The sequence below is a fragment of the Rhinopithecus bieti genome, unplaced genomic scaffold, assembly GCF_001698545.2.
Source record: "Rhinopithecus bieti isolate Rb0 unplaced genomic scaffold, ASM169854v2 scaffold_11211, whole genome shotgun sequence".
Taxonomy (NCBI): Eukaryota; Metazoa; Chordata; class Mammalia; order Primates; family Cercopithecidae; genus Rhinopithecus; species Rhinopithecus bieti.
In genome coordinates this window covers 35490-43430 of record NW_016806641.1, presented here as the reverse complement: position 1 = coordinate 43430, position 7941 = coordinate 35490, and positions in this window count along the sequence as shown.

The following is a 7941-nucleotide window of genomic DNA, read 5'->3' as shown; positions in this document are numbered from 1 at the left end:
TTATTTCTGTCTAATGACTTAACTCTGTCTTATTAGAACTTCAGATATTAGTTTGTTTCCTATAACCAGGACTCATTATTGATCATTTAAAACTATTCTAGAGTTTCATTTATGTAAATTTTATCTGAGTAGATTACATTGATCAGGGGAAAGGGTTATATAAGGGCCTTTATTTCTTTGATAAAACTCATGCTCAATTCAGGCTGGGCACGGTGGCTCACACCTGTAATCCCAGCACTTTGGGAGGCCGAGGCAGGCGGATCACAAGGTCAGGAGATTGAGTTCATCCTGGCTAACATGGTGCAACCCCATCTCTACTAAAAATACAAAAAATTAGCTGGGCGTGGTGCCAGGCACCTGTAGTCCCAGCTACTTGGGAGGCTGAGGCAGGAGAATGGCGTGAACCCAGGAGGCAGAGCTAGCAGTGAGCCGACATCGTGCCACTGCACTGCAGCCTGGGTGACAGAGCGAGACTCCATCTCAAAACAAACAAACAAACAAAACAACCATGCTCAATTCAATAAATCAAAGCATTTGCAGAGTGCCAACTTCTGTGCCAAACAATGTATCAGGGATTTTTAAATTAACGAACAGATTAATTTTGGAAGGAGAGGGTTCAGACCAGATTTAGAAGAGGAGAAACTCGAAGACATAAGCACTGAAGCTGCATAACATTCACTGACCTTGCAGTCACTCCCTTTGCACTTGGATATGAAAGATTCTATGGTTCTCAGCTTTAGGAAAACTACACTTATCCCTGCACCATTCTCTGTCTTTTTCTATTTGTCCGAAACCAATTCTCTGTACATTGTTAAAGACAGCCCTATCCATTAAGAAATGTATCTTCACTCGTTACTCTAGTGTATTGTTTGGGTCAGCCTCTCTAGTATAGATTTTCTTAAAATGTGGCCCAGTCCTCTAGGGTGCTTGATAGAATGCAGATTCCTGGGGCCAAGTACTAGACATTCAAAATAATATTTATGATGGGCCTGAAAATCTGTATCATAACTTATCTATCCCAAGTGATTCTGAAGCACAGCAGTATCCAAGAGCCGTATCTCCAGTACTTCTGCGGCCACTGTGGTGAATTCCATCTTGGTTCTCAGTGTCTTCACTTCATCCCGTCTTCCTTAATCACATAGAGAAGACTGTCTCCTCTTTTTGAATGGCTCTCTCTAGTTTGAAGAATCAGTTCTTGCTTAGATGCAAAGCAGATCTGCCTAACAAAACTGAGCTTAGTGGCCAACCCAGTCAATCATTTGTATAACCATTTCTATTGTCCAATTTTTGGCAATTCTCCACTAATTCCAGAACCTAGATATCTTCAGGGGCACGGTCTTCCATAAACTTTCATAATTTGAGCTATATCATAATACTTTAAATGAACATTAGTAGTGATATAGGCAACAATTCCACCAATGAAAAAGGAAGTTATGTATATATTCAAAATGATGTATGTGCACAGAAGCTGTTTCCCACATACTCAAAATATTAAACATGTGTATTAATTCCAGTGGTATTTATTATTCTTTTTATGTGCTAGATGCTATGCTAGGCAAAGGCTAAAAATTATTAGGAAATAATTTTCATCTCAACAGAGTTTAACAATGACCTAGGTGTTAAGACTTTCAATTGAGCAATTCTTACGTGTGATCTGTATCTTCCCATTCTAGAGCAAGTGGTCAGGGGAACCTCTAGCTTTTTATTGGTGTTTGGCTGCTCAGCTTCCAACAGAGAAGAGTGAAAATGAAAGAAACCATGTATTAAGCCAATATTTAATGAACACCAGGCACTGTTCAGGGTCCTGGGGACACAATGGAAACGAAAACAGGCATGGTTATTGCTGTCTTGGAACTGAAAATCTAGTGGCAGATACAGGCAATAAATACTTAAATGAACACATGAAATTCATATTGTGAAATGCATAAACTCAGTGAAATGTCACAATATATTCTAGGGTGGGGTGGGGCAAAGCAAAGATAAAGAAAAGTAGATGGATTCAGGATATACTTTTGAAGTAGAGCTATCTAAGTTTGCTGATAATTTGGATGTGGTGGCATAAAAGACCAAAAGTAATCAATGATAACTCCTAGATTTCTGACTTACGTAAATGAGTGGATGATGGTGCTATTTATTGGTATGAGAAAGACAAGGTGTATAATATTGATGGCATATGTGCTGAGGACCTAAAAGCTCTAAATTAGATATGTTTTAATTGACATGTTCTATGAGAAACGCAAGAGTGTATTTTGACATGTAAGCATAAAATTCAGGGAAGGGCCAGGGCTGAACATATAACATTGGTAGTCATCAGCCTAGATGTAGGCTAATTTAAAATTCCTGGGAAGAGAATATGGATAGAGAAGAAACAGAAACCAAAAGCTTAAATTTTTTTTTTTTTAAGAGACACTCAAACTCACTAGTTATCTAGGAAATATAAATTAAAACAAGAATGAGATCATCCAGTGGACAAGAAGACTCACAAAAGTGAAAAATGCCAAGTTTCAGTGGGGATGTAGCATCAAGGAACCCTCATGTACTGTTGTTGGCAAGTGGAGACTGGAGCAGCCATTCTAGTGGGCAACCTGGTAGTAATCACTCAAATTAAACACCCACTCCATGACCTAACAATCCAGTTCCTGGGATTGTAGCTCAAAGGAATATTCACATGGGCCAAATGGGGGACATAAGCAAGGATGTTCATGGAAATGTTGACAATCGAAAGGTGGTGGTGAGTTGGAGATAATTTGTGCATCTCCAACTGAAGGAGAGAATGGACAGGCTGTGGCGTGAGTACTATGCAATGCTCAGTAATGGACCAAAGGGATCTAACTACTGCTCAGTAAAAAAAAGCCTGCCACATATTATGCAATGCCATTTATGTAAGTTAAAATATATGCGTACAGGTAACTATGTGAAATGATGGGTATGCTAATCAACTTGATTGTGGTAATCATTTCACAATGTATACATATACTGAATATGTTGTACACTGTAAATAAATATAATTTTTTATTTGGCAATTATACCTCAGTGAAACTGGATAAAAACACGCATACGAAATGACTCTCTGTTTCATAAGAACAGCTACAAACAAAAGGACATACACTGATTATATGAGAATGGTTACCCATGAGGCCAAAGGGAAATGGAATTGGGAGTTGGTGATGAGAGGGAACAGATACATAAATAAAACAAGAGAAGGGCCTTGTACAGTCCAATTATAAGGGCCATGATTTGAGAACTAATAAAACCCAGTACACTTGAGGTTCAAATTAAAAGGAGAGAGATGAGAAAAGCAGGTACCAGACTGAAGAGCACCAGCATTTAGAGGTTGGGTGAGGTGAAAACCTGAGTTCACCAGGTAGGCTTTGTGTACACCATACCCTCAGACTAGATGCAAGATGTATTCACATATTTGTTTCCTGCCTGACCTCAGAGGATTCTCTCTTCTTGTTGTCAGGAATACTCAGGTTTCTCTCTTCTTGTTGTCAAGAACTTCAATACTTCACCACCTCAACAAAGGTTTTGTAAGTTTTAACACTGGAGATATATAACACATAATTCAGAATAATCATTTCTGATTCGTTTCAGGAGATACTTTCCTTCAACTTTTTAAGAATAAAAGGGGTGACAAAAATATACTGTGCCTCAGTTTTCTCAGATATGAAATGGTGATCATTTGGTTTTCATCAACTTGTACCTGGTCTATATTGTCAGCCTCCTAATTGATTTCCTCGCCTGAAAGTTCTCCTCCTTTATATTGCCACAATGATATTTATAAAAATAAAATGGGATCAAGTTGTTTCCCTCATTAAAAGTGTTGCATGACTCACCAATGTCTTCAGAAAAATATCCCCTGCCAGGAGCAAGGCAGTATGATGTTGGAAGAAACTCAGGGGTTTTGGGGTTAGACGAACAACTTGAAAATTATCTATATGAACTTAAGCTAGTTACTGCACCTCTGAGTTTAGTTTTTATACCTGTAAATTATGGACAATAATTCTCACCTTACAGGGCAGTGGTTCTCACGATTTAGTATGTATTAGAATCACCTGGAGAGCTTGTTAAACTAGAGTGCTGAGACCCACCCCCAGAGCTTCTGATTCTTTAGGTCTGGGATGGACTTAAGAATCTGCATTTCTAACAAGTTCCCAGGTGATGCTAATGTTACTGGGCACTTGACTACACTTACAGAACTATTATTACAAGGTATTGCGAGGACAAGAGATTATGCATGTCGAGAGCCTCCCTACTATGCTGTCTGTAAATGAAAGTTGCTATTGTTTTTTTCATGTCCCTCCAACCACTTGGTCCCCACTTCTCCAGTTTCATTGCCCATCACCAGCCTGCACACATCCTGTGTGCCAACCACAGCAAACCACTCACTGTTCCCTGAACCTCCGGTGTAGTTTTGCCCTTGGGGACCTATGCCTGTGCTTGTCTTTCTTCCAAGAAGGTCCCCGCCCCTCCTCCCACCTATACCACCACCACACTTAGGAATAATTTCCTCCTCTTCAAGGCTCAGCTCAAATGCCCGGGAAGTTTCTGTACATCTTCTTCAGTTGAAATTAATTGCTCATTCCTACAACACTTCGTCCATCTATTTGTTTATTTATTCTTTTTGTAAATATTTATTGAGTATGTGCTAGGCTCTATGTTGGCTGCTGGGAATGAAATGTTGAACAAAACCAGATATTATCCATGTTTCAAAGGAACTCAAAGTCTTTGAGGGGAAAAGAATTGTTCCTCAAATAAATACAAATGAAAGTAAAATTACAATACCGACAAGCAATAAAAGAGGGAAGAACAGGCTGCTTTGAGCACTTTTAACAGAAAAAGATTTATAGAGGATTAACATTCCCCTTTTTCTATATGAATTGTTGAACTCTGTAAGTTTAGAATGGAGGAACAATACAAAATGACTTGGGTTTGCATAGTGCTTTTTATAATGAACTTATTTTCTGGCACATTATGGAGATAATTTCATTCTCATAATAGCATGATGTGCAATCTCACAGCTAACACATATTGAGCACATACTAAGTTCATGCAAGTGTTCTAGCTAATATCAAGGGCTGTCAAAATAAATGAAGTGTGGCTCCTACTCTCAAATTGCTAACACCCCAGTGGGAAAGGTTATATTGCACACAAGTCTCAAACCCAAGGCATGGGGAAAAGTATAGAAAAGGCATAATCATCTAGTTCTCTCCTCCCCCACCAGAATGCAGATAGTGACACTTTCTCCCTTGTGTACCAATGTTGCCCAGGATCAAGAACAGTGCCTGGTGTATGATGGACAAGTGATATCTGTTAGGTGGATGAACACATCCCCACACTCGATGTGCCTGTTTAGGCTTCCATCATAATTGCCCTACACTGTTACAACCTCACCTTCCTGGCTTCAGCCATGCCACCTTCAAGCCATTCCCCTTACCACAGCAAAAACAACAACAACAAAACCCACCACCGGGCAACTCGCAACTCTTCTATCTCCTATTTAAAACCTGCCAGTGTTCCCTCTGCTTTTGGGAAAAGTCCATTATGTCTCGTGTGGGCTATGAGGCCCTTTGTGATCTGGGTCTGGTGTATATCTTCTGCCTAAGCTGCTGTCCATCTTCTGCCTCAGCTTCAGTCCAGCAGCACCGCCCCCCCGCCACCACCCTCCACAATGTGGTCCAGCCAGAGTGTGATGCTTGTGGTTCCTTGAATGTGCCAAACTCTTTCTCCTCTGGAAACTTCATCCCTCACTTCTGTTCCCACTGCCCACTGCTGATAAATATAAGCTAAAAGTTAAATTTCCCAATTTTGAGATAACCTGCCAATAACTTTCTTATATCCTTTCTTATATCCTCAGCTTTCTATCTGAGGGTGGGAGGATGAAGTTAATGATTAATGATGATTAACAATTGGGATAGAATTCCAATGGTTTTACAGAACAATTGTAGCTCCTGACGTAACAACCTTGTTCTCAAATTAATTTTGGATAAATATGTGATTGTTTAATGAGCGAACACAACAGCTTCCAAAGGAGATCAGGTAAGTGATAGTGGCCTGCCCTTAAAAACAAGCTCCCCTATTTTGTTAATCAATGAGGGACTAACAGTGTCGTTGCTTGTGGCTCTGCTAGGAACAGACCACATCTGCACATTTTAGTTTTCCTGATTTACAAATTGAAAATCAATGTGTCCTTATGAACAGTGCTTTAGACCCTGGATGGGTCTGCCCCATAGATCCAAAGCATAGTATAAAGAAAGACAAACTGAAGGTCATAGTCCACTCACATGGCTGCTCCTCAAGGGAAGGCTACAGTCTCTTAGGAAAGTCTGCATCCTCTTCCTGACATGTTGTTGACTGTTAACACCTGGTCTTTCAGTGTCATTAGAAGAAACGTCATTAAAATATTGTGGCACTTCTGCTTTTAGTAGAACTAGAAAGCCGTGAAGCACGCAAACAGAGCATGAAAATGAAACACACCAAGGATGGTTATGAAACTTTTTCAGACCTAACAAAAGTTTTACTTCAGTCCGCATTTTGGTTTTGGTGGGAGTCCACATGATTTCCTTCACTTAAAGTGGTAGATCCATGTCTGTTTTCTAACTAACCTCTTCTTGGTTACATGGTTAACTGGCCTCCACAGAGCCAACTTGGGCAATTCTGACAAGGTCAGGCAGTGGAAATGTCCAGGCATAGATAGACCCCTGGTGCCCATTGCCCATTCAAAAAAGTCAAAATGTGAAGGCTGACTTATAGACTTCTGAGCAAATGTTCAGTGTGCGGAAACACCCTGGGAGACCATGACTTTATCCTATGAGGATCCTCAGGCACAAATCAGTTTGTCCTATAATATAGTTGTATGCCTATCTTCTCCACAAGTGTGTATGTCTCTGTAAGGTGAGAATTCTGATCAATCTTTTCTCTGTCTTTCAAACTCCCTTTATTCCCTCCCCCGTCTCTCTCCTGAACACATGTATAGCTTCTGGCACAGTGCCTTACAGGACTTCAGGAAATTTCTTCAATCAAAATATATCTTATGTTCACATTTGTGAGACTCAGCTATGCTGGCCTCTCACCACAGTTCAATCCATGTTAGGAATGGAGTAGAATGCCCTAAACAGTTCTCTGGAACCTCACCCTTCTGGGGGCATAATACTGAATTTCCAGAAGACTTCCCAAAGCACAGGCTCTGAATCCAATAGAGTAGGGAGGTTTACAAATAGCAAATTTATGCCTTTTTCTGCTAGAAGTTGCTTTTCATTTAATTAGTGAAAAAAATCAGTGTTGCTATTTTTCTTACTTTCTTTTAATGATAAAAATATAGCCATCATGTTATCCTTTTATAACTATATTGCTGATTACATATGCTGATTCTTAGTTTTTCTACTCTTTATCATACCTGAATCCTATTTATGAAGTTAATTCATCTGAAAAAGAAATCACCCCTGCCATTTCTCAGTTCCTGCTTGTCTCACAGGACACATGAGTTCCTGGATACATCCAGGGAAGACCTGAAAGTATAGGATGTTCCAGGACTGTAAATAATGCTAGGAAACCATTCTGCCCCAGCTCATGGGGACAAGTAAAAGAAACTCTGGACACTGCCATTCTGGTAAGCTGCTGGCAGTTGAAATGTACATAACATTCTGTTATCTCTGTTTCTAAGAAAGGAGTTATAAATATGAAAGGGCAAACTAAAACATTTGGATGCTTAGATAACTGTATCTCTAATGAGAATCCGTGCTGTCTAAAAGTAGGCTAGGAACTGGTTAAATGAAAAGATCCTAGAGATTCCCATTCAAGAACCCTGGAAGGACAACATGAGTAATTTTAATCTTTTTTTAAAAAATTTATTACTATTATTATTATTATTATTATTATACTTTAAGTTCTAGGGTACATGTGCATAACGTGCAGGTTTCTTACATATGTATACTTGTGCCA